Here is a 14,735-nt window from a genome sequence, read left to right as displayed (position 1 = left end):
AACAACTATTCTCTGGTTTTGGATGCTGTGCAGATGGAAGGATTTTTTCTGATACCTTTTTTTTTACTTTTGGCCATTTGTTAGGATGCATTACCATAGCAACAGGGTGGTTTGCAACAGGAAGCAGCTGATTAACATCACAAAAGCTCAAATAATACCTCACCTGCATACATAAAGCCCAAATGCCTTATAATCTCAATGTGACCTGGATGCTGTGGAATCTCTGAAGATTATTGTGCAAAGAATATTCTTTATAAAATGAATTCAGAGTATTATCTTCATCAGACTGTGATACAACACCAATGCCTTCAGTCAGAGGTTTTTCAGATTTACACTAATCCAGGATATCATCCCTGTCCACAGCAGGAGAATGTAACTTATTGTCAACATGACAATAAAATCCAAATAAACTCAGATCATGTTTTTCCACAATTATGAAACTTTTTATGTTTTTGTATACTTTATGTCTCATTTCCTGCTAATAGCAACTCATTGGCTGAATGACAAAATTGTAAATCTGAAGAAAACCTGATCGAGATGCAAATAATTAAAATTGTGGACAAACTTTGAAGCAGTAATGTTTAAACATGTAAATCAATAATAAAGATGTCAATTCGTTTCATATAGTAACAGACTTATTCTAGTAACTTCTATGAGTAATAATTGCTTAATGTGTGAAAGTTGAACATAGTTAGCTAACTTAGAATGCAGAAAGCTAATGCTAACTTAAATTAATCAATTTGTTTTCTAAAATGCAATTCAGTCACAGTTTATGACCCAGTGTTTGGTTAATACTGTCCAAAATGTTAAAAATTTGAAGAAAAAAAGTTTCTAATAAGGCTTTGTAAAGTTTGTTAAGCTGAGACAAATTTATGTGCAACCACTGAAATGTCTGGTCAAATGCTCTTTTTATTTTTCTTCTATCTTCTATCTTTTTATTTTGAAAGTTGAGTTGATTTAACTTCCTGCTAGTTTCTTGTCCTTGACAGAACAGGTTAGCCTGAGGAGCTTTTCCGTCCTCATCCCCTTGTTTTCCCAGTCTCCTCAGTAACCCAGAAGAGTAAATAGGTTCACCAACCAGGCGTCAATCTGAACCAGAATTATTTTCACTCCTCAACACTCAGTTAGCAGCCTCTAAAATGTAGAGAGGCACAGGGGAAAATAAAGAAAGAATACTCATAAAAAAAGCTGCCTTTAAAAAGATTTAAAGATGAAGGGGGGTGAGAACTGAAAGGTTTATTAAGCAGTAATAAATAGTACAATGGGAAATACAAATCATAATCAATAAGGTGATTTGTTCTCATAAACTCTCCACATAGCCAAGCCAAATCCAAGCTAGCATACACAAATGTTTAAGCACACAAATGTGGTCTTTTCATTATGTTTATTTATTTGCTTTTATAACTATAACAGCACATAAATACAAAGGGTCAATATTTACAGTGTTAATCCTTCCTTTTCATTTCTGCAACAATTCAGCCTAACATGCTGCAGGGTTGGGCATTTATCATATATCGTTTATGGTTTATTGTGAACATTTTCAGTTATTTTCAAAACAACACTGACAGTATGATCAAAAATATTATTTTTACAATTTTCCATCATTTGTTCCACAAGATTATCAATATATAAAAGTACAATTGAACATATGATTAAATGTAGTTTACTGATATGAATCAGACTTAGTTAGCTGGCATCCTGGAGAAACCTGTTATAAATGAGAATGTTATTAAAGAATAACATTTGTGTTTGTGGAACTATGAATGTTTTGTCATGCAGTTCGTTCCGTTACAATTTTCTTTTCATCCATTTCCAAATATGCAAGACAATGTTAGTGCAAAGCAGTAGTGAATGCACTTTTCTCCTGAGGTAATAGAAACAGGAATAATTTTGGTAATCTAATTAGACTGACGAAGTGATTTCAGCCAGACATATTCATCAGTTTTACCTGTTAATTTCTTTCCATTTAGATTAAGTTCGATTGTCATTATAGGATAAGGAGAAAATGTGAAACTGGGTTTCTTTGTTCTATATGCATCTAATCACTCTGCTCTATAATCTAAAACAAAAGTTGAAAAAAATGAAGCCATAAGGTTAGCAAAGCACATTACATTGTCATCGCAAAAGGTTTTGGTTAAACACTCATCATGATAGAAGCAAACAAAAACCACAAAGATTTATGAAGTTTCAACTCTAGAGAGAGAAAGTCTGCAAAGCAGCACACTATTAATTTGGACAGAAAGGTACACACACACATTTTTTTTCAACCTCTTGCAGAAAACATCACGATGCATTCAGTTGGGATGCTTCAACGTAGACACTGGTAATATTGTTTGCTCTGTGTAGTGTCTGGAGGTTGCATGCAAACAAAATGTTGGTGGGAAGAGATAAATAGTTGGGAGAGGATGGAGGAATCCATGTGGGATATGGAAAAGTCTGGGTTCCTCTTATCCGAATACTTCCATTATTCCTGTAAGACGCTGACAGTAAACACACCCTCCAAACAGAAGAGCGCACTCTGTGATTTGGGAGCTTTGTCTGAGTTTTATTCTAATCGTCTGGTGTGGGATACCACAGGAGACAAGTACAAGCATGTAATTATAATTGTTGGTGGTGACTCACCTTTTGTTCAGTGTTTGTACTTACAAAAGAGAGATTTAGTCACCCATGGAAATGTATGCCTGTGTACAATCACTGAAAGTTTTAGTTTAGTACTATGATGATAAAATTGAGTCCTCCCAGAATGCTACACTCCACTAGAATTCATTCACGCCCTGCTACCACTGGACATGCAGCACTATTATTCTGTGGCTTGTTTGTTTTTCTGCATGTCCTCTTAAGATGAACAGACTTTTCATGTGCTTTATTTTTCACTGTATTCCTGTAATGGGAGTTCTCTACCTGATTTTTGGCAGTCTGTAGACAGAAAACCCCAGCAGGGTTCAGTCCATATAAACAAGAAAAACAACTCAGCATGCACAGTGCCTTGCTAAATAATTTATGCAATTATGTCACATTTTTCACCTTAAAAATAAACTTTAGTGGTTGTTACGTTAGGTGACACAACATCATAGCATAGTGAGTAATCATGAAATGGTTATAAAAATTTATCGTTTACATCCTTCAAGCTGACACCCCTAAACTGGTAAATTCAGTACCAACCAGAGGGGGGATCTGTCCAAAATATCGCCACCAAGTTGGTATGAGTATTGGATCGATATCACAGATAAGATCGATACTTTAGTTTCAGATTTCATCTTGAAATTGTATTTTATTTTGTACTGCAGTTTCTCAACTCTACCAACAAAAAGATTTTGCTTTGACACGCAAAACTTTTCACCTTCTTTTTGTAAAAAAGTAAACAAAAAAACTGTGAAAACTATTTTGCTGATAAGCAGAAAAATGGATCTTGCTAGCTCAACAACTATTCACAACTTTGCGTCAGACTTTCAATCTGGAGAGACTCAGACGGAGATGAGAAGACAATTAGAAGAGTTTATTGACAAACAGAATTTAAAGTCTTTGGCGCTCGGGCCCCGGCTGGGGATAACGGTTATCGCAGCGTTAGCGATAGGCTTCAGATGAGCATCCCCGATGCTGTTAGGAACGTCATCCCCCGGGGCCCGGCACTGGTGGTGGAGGTTGAAGAAGGGTGCGGGCCTCAGGACCGGGCGAATGGAGGAGAAGGGGTGGTGGTGGGTTGAGCTCGGCTGGAGAGCCAAGGACACCATGGATGAAGGTCCTTATCAGCTGGGACTTGGTCGGTGATTGGACGTGACGTGGCTTGGTCCGGCGTTGATAGGTCGACGATTGTGGGCAGGTCGCTTCAATTAACGGGTCCCGGTGGGGATAAAAGAGTCTTCCAGTTTGAATTTGCGCCTAGGCTTCATATCATAAAATTCTACTAGAATATACCGAGGTTAGTGATTGCTTGCGTGACAAAATGTGGAAAGGTTGGGGGTGTGATGACTTTCACAAGGCATCTGTGTTCCTCCCTGTCAGGTGCCGCATTAGCTGTGAAACGACTGACTGACTGGCAACAAGTAGCTCAACTGCAGCTCCTAATGTTATCATTTGACACAGAGCTGAAATCCAGACATTTCCGGCTGTTTCCACCAGGCACAGCCTCATGTCAGCAACTTGTCTCCACTGTCACAAAAACTGAGAGTCATTATGCAACTGAGAGGTGAGCTGCAGCAGCGCCTTTCGGCTGGGGCTCTGGGAAATGATGAAAACTAAAACTCTTTCAAGAATGGGAAAAGAAAGCTAAGAGGGCGAAATTGAAGAGTTTACAACATTTTATTCATCCTAACATTGGGGGTGCGATAACACGGACAGTGAAAAATGAACACACCCTGTGGATGAGTTAAAGCATGAAACGGCCTTTATAAGCAGCTCAATTTATAATTTATTTATTTAGCAATTTACAAGCTCTTGTAACTTCGGCCCATAATAGCAGCCCAGTTGTAATTACCTATTTAAACTTTGGCTGCACAGTGGAATGCCACTGCTGGTAGTTAAGTGAATTCGTCAGCCCTATACATTTCGTTCCTTTCTGCCAGCCTGTAGGATTTAAGAACGTTTGTTTGTGCTGATTTGAGAAAGAACAGAACAAAGGCATAAAGGGCCTTGAAGTTAGTTTACACTTAGTCATATCACAACCACAAACTTCACTTATGGTACATCAACAGAAAAAAACTGTCCACAGAATAACTATTTATAAGAAGGTGTGACGAGATGAAAGTCATAGTTGAAGAAAGGACATAAATAATCCCATATGTAGTTTGACACTAGCCATGAAAGCTAGGCAAGTTTATTTGGTTGGTCATACACAGAGTATTACGAAAACTTCAGAGGAAAACAAAGAAAAACACATTCAAGGGAAAACAGCAAACGTGTAGGAAAAGTTGCTCTTGTCAAATGAGACCATTATCCTACTTCCTCTCCCCGATCAAAAACCATATTCATCCTGAACACCACATTCCCATGGTGGTGGCAGTATTATGCTGTGGGAAGACATTTATTCAGAAAGCTGGTGGAGGTTGACTTTTCAATGGCCCCACACATCCAACCCAGTATTATTAATTGCTGCAATCCATGTATTAGCATATGGATTGCATCAAATCCATGTGCTAAAATGGCCCAGTCAAAGTCCAGGCCTAAATGCAATAGAGAATCTGGGATAGGACTTTATAAATTGTTCATGAATGCATCTGCTCTAACTGAGCTTGAAGTATTTTGTAAAAAACAAAACTTTGAGTGTGTAGATGTGTAAAATTGGCAAACATATTTCCAAATCTCTCAGTGTTGACAAATGCCAATCACACTTTTCAGGTTTCTGTTCATAAAATCCTCCCCACTTCACATTTATGCTTCACGCTGAGTTGGGCCCATGCCATAAAATTCTGAGAAAAAAGACTAAAGTTTAGGCTGCACAGTGGCAGCAGTTAGTGGCACTGTTGCCTTATAGCAAGAAGGTCCTGGGTTTGATTCCCGGCATGACTGTCAGGTTAATTGGTCTCTGAAAATTCTCCCTAGGTGTGTGTATGCGTGTGGGGATGTGTGGGCGTGTGCATGTCCACGTGTGTGGGCGTGTGCGTGTGTGTGCACGGTTATTTGTCCTGTCTGTGTTGCCCTGTGATGGACTGGCGACCTGTCCAGTTTGTACCCCGAAATGTCTCACTATAGATATGCACCAGCTGACCCCAGTAGGGACAGAGGTGTAGAGAAAATAAATGGGTGAAAGACTAAAGTTTGTGTTTGTAAGTGGACCAAAATGTGTAAAGGTTTGAGGAATGTGAATATGTTTGAGAAGCTCTGTGATTAAACCCTGCATGTAAGGAGAGAGATGAGGCAGAGGAGCAGGAGCGGTGGAAGTGGGAGACGGATGGGTAACTGAGCCAGGTCCAAGTTATACTGACCGGGAGCCAAGAGAGCCGCACATTTTGCATACAAATGGAAGCGGATCAAGTTCGCTGTGAAGCTGGGAAGGAATCTTTGCCTTGTTGCCTGGTGTTGCGAACACATCCAGCAGAGCTAAACATACAGGCTGGGAGGGAAATCCCATCATTAGAATGTGCAAAACCCACAAATACTGAAAGCACCCACGGCTTTCCTGAGCATCTCCCCATCCTGCATCACTTTCCTGTCTCTGCTGAACAGCATCCTGTCTGTAGAGGCTCTTCTCCTCCAGCATCAGTAGGTATTTTCTAAAGTTCCAAAGTTTGTGATTTCCTTTTGTTTTTTAACCACTATGCTCACACATGGTTCTGTAGACGTTTATGGCATTTTTTCCGAGAATCCAGGACATAGACGTCTTTGATGAAACTCTATCTCTGCTTCTCCTAAACAAACATAACAAGTTACACTAAATACGAGGAAATGATCTGGGTCAAGGCACCAATGAGTAGCTCAGCAGAATAAATCAGAGCGTGTGTTTCAGCTTGAACAGAAGCTGAAACACTATGTGTGCGCTCCCTATTTCAGGGCAGAACTGGTTGTGCTCTCTGCTTAGCACATCTGTTTTGGAAGATTGGACAGCCAGCGACTCTCCACTCTGGCCAGGCCAACACCCACAGAGAGTTTCCACAGTAAAATGTCACAGGATGCCCCTGGTCCTGCCAAGTTGGATCAATGGACGTTTTTCATTGTATGGCTGACTTTTGTTCTACTTGAGAGATCCGCTCGAACAATGCAGGTATTGTCTCGTAGACTCAGAAGGAGGTTTTATTTACAAATGGAGGATAAAGGTACTCATGTTTTGGCAGGGAGTTTAATGTAAAATATTCAGGGGAAGAAGGATGTTGTTTCCTAAGATGATTGTACAGCATATGTCACGCCAACCATTTCAGGTAAGCAACAAAAAAAACATCTGAGGAGCTATAAAGAAGCTGGCTAGAAGAGAAATTTACTGTTAAGTTTAACAGTCAGAAAGAGTCTGAATAAGGAGCCCCTGAGGCCCGAGGGTCTCTCAGAAGAGCTTGAAATCTTTTAAAGAGAAGGGTTGGGAGCTAAAACTGTGCTTTGTTGTCTAAAGTTCAGCATACCATTCCTTTCAGAGCTTCAGCTGGCCCCCTTGCACATCCTTGTGCTGTGTGTGAAGGACTTTCATTCCACAAAATGCTCCAGAGAGCCTCGGCTGCCTACTGCAGTAAACCAAGAAACACTGAAACTCCACTTATTACAAAACCACAAGAGAAAGGTCAGTGGCTGTGACTCATCCATGTCAGAGTCCTCTGAGCTCTGGCTCCACTCACGCAGCCTGTGGGAAGCAGAAAGGCTGGATGCAGCAGGCGATTCTCACACAACCCGAAGCTGTGTTGAGGACTGTCGCTTAGTGTCACTTTTATAAATCCATTCATAGCCTCATCTACTTCCCCTTTGATGTCTAGCTTCACATTGCACGCATACCATTATTACTTTCTCTTTTGCACCACACAGTGTATTTCTTTGAATGAATCCGCCAAAGTCTTTTGGCCATAGCACACAGCAGCTGGATATTCATTTCTCTCCTCCCTTTAGTGATTTCTTGCATTTTTATGGATTTTCTTTCTCTTTAGCAATCCCAGCTGCCTTCCACACTTAGTAATGCGCCTGTACACAACACAGACCTCGCACTTGCACCAAACACTGGCACAGAACGGAATCTGAAGTCACTTTTTTGGTATGTCTGGAGGTTTAAAGAAAGCAGGGAAGTGTTAATTACAAGCGCATCGGCAACAGAATCTGTCGGGGCAAGTTGTGTTCAGGGAGGTGCTGGCAACCTATCAAATGAGAAAACCTAAGCCACTCTCTTGTATGTGCTTGTTCTGAGGCCACAGACTTTAAGAGAACAAACACAAAGTCTTTAATGCTCAGTATACTTTGTTCCATCGTTATGTAGCACCCTCAGCACTCACTAGCCCCACAAAGCAAGATGTGGGAAGAAACATTGAAATTTCTGTTACTACTGAAGCACTTAAAACAACAAAATCACTGGTAAGAATACTGACATCCCTAAAAATTTATATAACTGCTTATTATCTACTGCTCAAAATGGAAAAGGCACGAAAAGTCATTCAGGTTAAGCAGAGATGCAAGATGTCAAGATGCATTGTTCACAAATAAGCAGGAACTAAGTGAGACGAATTTTGCTCAGCCCTGGAAACAATCTTTGCTGGTGGGAATAATACGCAAAGGCAAACTGAGGAAATAAGCAAACACCTACAGAGTAGCAGCGCCCGGCTGTACTTCAATGAATTTTTAAATGTGTGATGTAAACAGTAGACTCACAACCACAACCCAGAGAAAGTTAGAAACGTTTTATTGATAAATAGGATAATGTACAAGATAGACAGCAACTGCGTCCTCAGCACAGTTTTCTTGTGAAGTAGAAAGGTGAATGAGAGACTTTAATAAAATAGTAGAAGTACTGCATATTCAGGAACTGAGAAGATACCCAACAGAGGGGGTTTCCAAGGCAATTATTTTCCGGAGTTTCAGACTTTGACTTGAATCCTCTGTGATTAAACAACAGAGGAATGGAGAATGTCCTTTAACTAGGGATTGTTTCACCCACAGAACAACGTAGAGGGAACTCCTCTATACACTGGAAATAGGTGATGTCAACTCGTACAGAAACTCCGGTAGCAGGATGACATGGATTACTGATCTAAAGATCAGAGCATACCATGGGAAGGCAATAGCTATGATCCAATACTCAAAGGTCCAGGTGAGAAAGGTTCAGAACCAGAAACAGCGTCACTCACAGTTCAAGCTATAGGATCAGGCAAAGGCCATGGTCAGGAGAGAGTGATTGGTGATTTGATTGGCAGCGGACTGCATTAGTTGATTGGCCCGTCGACTGATATCACTGACTGAGAGCACATGCAGCGTTAACTGGACGGGGCAATCTGCAACCGACAAAAATACCAAGAGATTTTGGAGAAACTGGCCGCCCAATTACATCATCAAAATGTCAACCACAGCTCCTGCATGCTCACATTCCTGCCCTATAAGAGGAACACGCTGCCAATGGAGACACACCCAACTGGGCTGGAACCAGTTGCCCAGTTGGCAAATGGGCAACTGTGAGACTTCACAATGGAGAGGAGGATGAAGTGAAGAACAATTTGGAGATATTAAAGCGGAACTTCTGTGTGTGGTCTTCATAAGTTAGGAAACTGCAACTGGCCCAATTCTACATTAAACAGTTTAAACATTATAAAATGTAACGTACCAGGCTGGATGAGGACCCAAATTTATCTTTCCACTATTCCAGAGGATGGTTCAAAACATTTTGTGTGTTACATTATGTCAGTGTAATTAGATGGGTGATTTGGCTTTCTGCCCAGGGCGTCCTGGCTTGGGGAGTGTTTTAATGGCTGCTTTGCATGTTGAGCCAATGGAAACGGGTGCCTCCGCCCTCTTATGTTCACGCTGCGTCAGAGTTTTTACTTGCTTCAACAAAGCAGTGTTGTGTCTATACACAGCAGCTTAGAACCAGTTTTTACTTTCTTAGCTAAATATATGAATAATACCAACAAGTCTACAGTTGGACAGACAGAACCCCAAAGCAGAATTACAGTTCTTGACTAACTGAAGAGTGATGGCTGCCTCTTTGATTGATTTTTTCTTATTTCTTAAATACAAAACATTGGCACTGTTTCCATGGTGATACCTTTTTAGGCAGATCATTTCTCCTTTTGTCCTCCATTGGTCCACGTTTCACATTTTTAAGAACACACTTCACAATATCCTGTATTGGTACAGTACAGGAACCAGAAAAAAATAATGAAGAAGAACCCAAAGTGCAAAGAAAGATTTTCTCCAATAAACTTTCACTCCAGAAACAGCTTCAAGTCATTCAAAGGATCCACGGGGACACGGGTCTCATCATGAAAGATGTTAGAAGATGCCTGCCTGAAAGTCTGGCTTCTGCCAGGTACAAAGGAGTTAGGGGTGGTTTCACACTGATGAAACATCAGCTGAGACAGATGTTTAAACCTGTGGTGAGGTTTACTCAAGCAATCCACCAGGTGTGATGACAAACCCACATATGCAGACAGAAAGATGACAGGCTTGGAGCCCGGCCCATTCTGCCTGTTAAACACAATCAATTGTCATCTCCATCCGTCTGCCCATCTCCCCACTTGCACTTGCAGGGATTGCAGTTTCCTCTGTGTGTACCTCAACACTTCCTGCTTTGTTTTGATTAATGTAAATACACGTACACGCCCTCCGCAGAGGTCATACAGTCCACTCAAGTTTCACTCAGCTCTTCTGCTGGAACAGAAACAAGAAGTCTGACATAGTCTACTAGCGACATGGTATCAGAGCAGACATGAGGGGTGGTTTGTTTGAACTTGTCTGACTTTAAGTTTGTCTTTTCTTCAATGAGTAATCTATTGTATGACTTTAACACACACCCAGATACACGTTTACACACCCCCACACGCCAACACACACACTATCCCTCTAGTGGTTCAGGCACTAGAGGGATTCCTAGCCCAGGGGTGATGGATGGGTGGCAGGGGAGACTTGATGGCTGTTTGCTAGGTTGAAGAAGTTTGTCTTCTTATAAAAGTGGTAAAAAATTTCTCAGGTTGGAAAAAAGCGCCAATATTAGTAGAACTCCCTAAATATCTGGTTTTACCTTTCATTAGTCACACTTGTTGGAACTGTAGCAAAGTTCAATGTGTCGCTTTGGTCAAAATTAAATAAAGTAAAGTTCCAGAGAATACAGTTCCTCAAAAGTATCTAATTTTATACATGTTATCACGTTGCAAACTTCAATATTTTCAATATTTTAGTCCCACCACAAGAAAGTGCATAACTGTGAAAGGGAAAGAAAATGATACTTGATTTTCAAATTAAAAGAAAAAAACAAAACAAAGTTGTGTTCAGCTCCTTTTACACTGATGCCCTGGAATAAAATCCAGTGATAATTAGAAGCTCCCTAATTAGTAAGGAGAGTTAATTAATGTGTCATTTAATCACAACCTAATTGTGATTAAATTACACAATGGCCAATGAGAAGTCTGGCCAATGAGCCATTGGCTTTTATTTTGGGATGTCATAGTAAAGAGGGCTAAACACAATTCCACTACATGTTGGATGAATTGCTAAAAGTCCCCATTTGACAGATAACATAAATTATTATATGGTTTCTTTGACAGCCAAACTGCAAAGTCTGGAGCAATCAAAATGACACATGTGACTGAGACATTTTGTAATAATAGATTTTATTGCATCACTGTTTGGGTGACTTCTTTCATACAACCAGATGTGCTCATGATTACATACAGAGTTGTCTTTCTGCTGCTCCATGTAAAGATTCAGGCTATAAGATAAGGTACAACCAGTAGGTTCTGACAGTTTTTAAGTTAATCATTTACAACCACCATAGTAGAAAATGCAACAGCAGGGAGGAACTGTTTTCTGTCTCACTCCCAGACTGGTCTGTGTAAAGTTCAACACATGATTTTGCTGAGGTTCTTGGTAAATACCAATTTTACCTCCATACTTTTTCATTTACAGATATTTCAGAAATCCCAGAAAGTCCAGAATATATATGCTAAAAGCGAAATGTGAAATCTTTATTCCCTGCATAGCTTAAGGATGTATGATGACATGGAATGAAACATCTCAGAAGTCTGTTAGAGACAAATGATTAGAAGAGGTAAATAATTAATAGTTTTACAGTAGAAACTGCATTCTTTTCAAATCACAAAACTCAAAATGACTTGCTCCAGTAGGTGACAGGAGCAGGACATGATGCACAGGTGTGCAAATATGCACAGCCTGGATTTTATGAACAGTGCAGCAAGAGTTCACTTCATATCAACCTTTCCATCTCTGTTTTTTCAACAGCGAGGACTTTTTCTATGTTTCCACTGTGGGTATCCTCTTTTTCTGACTACATGAGGTGAAAAGGCTAAATCTGTCAAAGCAGAACCAAAGAACTAATTATCTAATTCTTCAGAATATATAATATCCTGATTGTATGTGTACAATAAACATTTGTTCATTTTCCATTTATTACAGCTTAAATGCAACAAAGTCAGATGCATAAAGGAGATGTTTTTTTTTTGTTTTTTTTACTATGCTGTTGTTTTGCCACTTGTAAGGATTTGCTTGAATCCGGCCAGCAGATCGCGTAAACAGGATGGAGACAGGCATGGCTCCTAAGAGACAAATCCAGGATATTATTTTGACAAAACAGCAGCATTGTAAAAATACTTCTTCCCCATGGGGGTTCTGACTGGAAGTTTAACCCACTCTCACACTTTTCCAGTGTTTGCCTTTGTCTCTGAGTCATTGCTCAGAATTCAGACTGGAAAACATGAAACACATCAAACATACTGAGCTGAAGGAGAGAGGAGCAGATCCCACAACGCCTGAAGAGGAAACATCCAAGAGAGCGGTATTCTGAAGTCACAGCACATTAAGGCAATTATTTTATTCTATTGATTTGGACTATTAATCAATAAATCAGATAAATTCTACAGATTTTTCATTTAACCACTCAAGTCTTTTCATAAATATTAGGAATAAAATATGAAAATAATTAAATTATTTAATTCAATTTTTAAATAAAAAAAATAAACATATTGGGGCATGCCGTGGTGGTGTAGCAGTTGGCGCAGCCCATGTTTGGAGGCCTTGGGTCCTCGACGTGGCCGTCGTGGGTTCGACTCCCGGACCCGGAGACATTTGCCGCATGTCTTCCCCCCTCTCCTTCCCTGTTTCCTGTCAGCCTACTATCATATGGGGGACACTAGAGCCCACAGAGGTACCCCCTGGAGGGGTAAAAAAAAATAAATAATAATAATATATATATCATTGCGAAATGTGCCGTAACAGAGCATTCCTTTAGTGAATTGAACCTGGTGAAAGTAAAACTATTCTGCCTGAAGAGTTTTGGTCTAAAACATACTTACAGACAAAGGTGTTTATATCTTAAATGCAAATTTAATATATATACATATATATATTCTACAGTTTTGTCTTAATTATTGCTCTGAATATGTTTTTTATTTTCGTCAGATTGCTTTTTTAGAATCTGTATACTCCAGAAAACAATTACTTAATTTCTAAATTAGTTGATAATTATTTCAATAATTGATTTATCACGATTAATCTGATTAATCATTTCAGCCACATAGCATATTACTATCATATTGTTATGCACAATTTTTAAGGCTCTAGAGATTTTTCGTACTTTCTCTAAGCATTGCACAATATGACATTAGGGTGTGTTTAGTAGTATGTCAACTCTGGGGAAATCTGTCAACTCCTTGCAATGTTTTCCACTTGCAAAATAAGCTGTCTCACTGTGTAAAAATGAACTTCCATTTGTTTGGAAATAGCCCTATAAAAGTCTTCTCAGATTGATGAACAGCAGCAATTGTTTCTCTAAGTTCCCTGCTGATGGCCTCCTTATGAGTGTATTGACACACATCTTTATGTTCCAGACCAGCAGAATACAAAAATACAGACTCCTGCTGAATAGTGGTGGCCACAGTAGCAGTTATAAGTACATTAAATACATTTAATTAACAACATCTGGCCAATACTGTAGTTTCCTATTACATCTGATAAAATTCCAATCATATCAATTCTCCCTTCTATTTCACAGCTAGTTTGTGTTACCCTTTTTAAAAGGTTTTGTTGGTTCATGTGGCCTTTATTTGAAAGTAGTTTAACAGAAAACAGGTAATGAGAGAGGGGAAGACATGCAGCAAATGTCACCAGGCTGGGAATCAAACCTGTGACCACCACGAGGACTAAGGCTTGTGAGTTGTGTTTTGCCCCTGCGCCACCACAGCACCCCTGTATTACACTTACCATCCAAAGAGTGAGATGACTTGTAATTTTTTTTAACATCTACTATAGGATTTTAAAAAACCTTGTTTTATCTGTTCTTAGTGTATAAAATGCAAAATAAAAAAACAAAAGACAAAAAACCCCCCTGTTACGGCCAGTGGCCTTTTTCTGTGTTTGTTGTTTTTCAGTGGCTAATCAGATTGACTCCACCTGGAAGTGGGTGCTGCCCTGCTTGTCCTGTGTCACATCCTGAGGCCTACCGTGATTGGGTCATCAATTGCCGGCTCCACCAATCACTGTTGAGGCCTCCCTTTAAGAACCAAGGACATCCTGGGAGAAGGCGGCTGTTTCTTTGTTTAGACAGCTTGCCACTTTGTTAGGGGTTTGACTGCTGTAAACTTGTTTTGATAGCTCTGATAACCTTTGTTAGCTCTGACAACCTTTGTTAGCTTGGATAGCTTGTGTCACTCACTTTGTCCCTGTGTGGGATCTTTGATTCTCTGTTAGAGATTTGTAGTTTGTTTTGTGTACCCTGTTCTGAAAGTCTATTTTTGTTTGGTTAAGTTCTTTGATTTACAATTGTTTGTTTTGGGGCTTTGTTTTGTTTAGTACCCTTTTTGTTAGTCTCTACATTTTGACTCTTGTTAATTTTTACCCCTTTATTTTTGTTGAACCCTAACAATAAAACCTCTAAACTGTTAAACCTTACCACCTAGGTTTCTTTAATGTTACTTCCCTTTCCCCTGGCCGAGCCGGGTCGTAACACCCCCAAAAACAACATAGCAAAAACAGAATGAATATATTTTCTATATTTTCTTCTTGACTGAGAAATTAAGTAGGAAAAAGCTCATCATTTCTAACGTAATGACAAGAAAAATAGACCTAAATCTTACTAAATATTACCCATTTTACTTTACTGTTCAGTAGTA

This window comes from Xiphophorus maculatus, chromosome 1 (genome assembly GCF_002775205.1).
Source record: "Xiphophorus maculatus strain JP 163 A chromosome 1, X_maculatus-5.0-male, whole genome shotgun sequence".
NCBI lineage: Eukaryota > Metazoa > Chordata > Actinopteri > Cyprinodontiformes > Poeciliidae > Xiphophorus > Xiphophorus maculatus.
Note: the sequence above shows the minus strand (reverse complement) of the source record.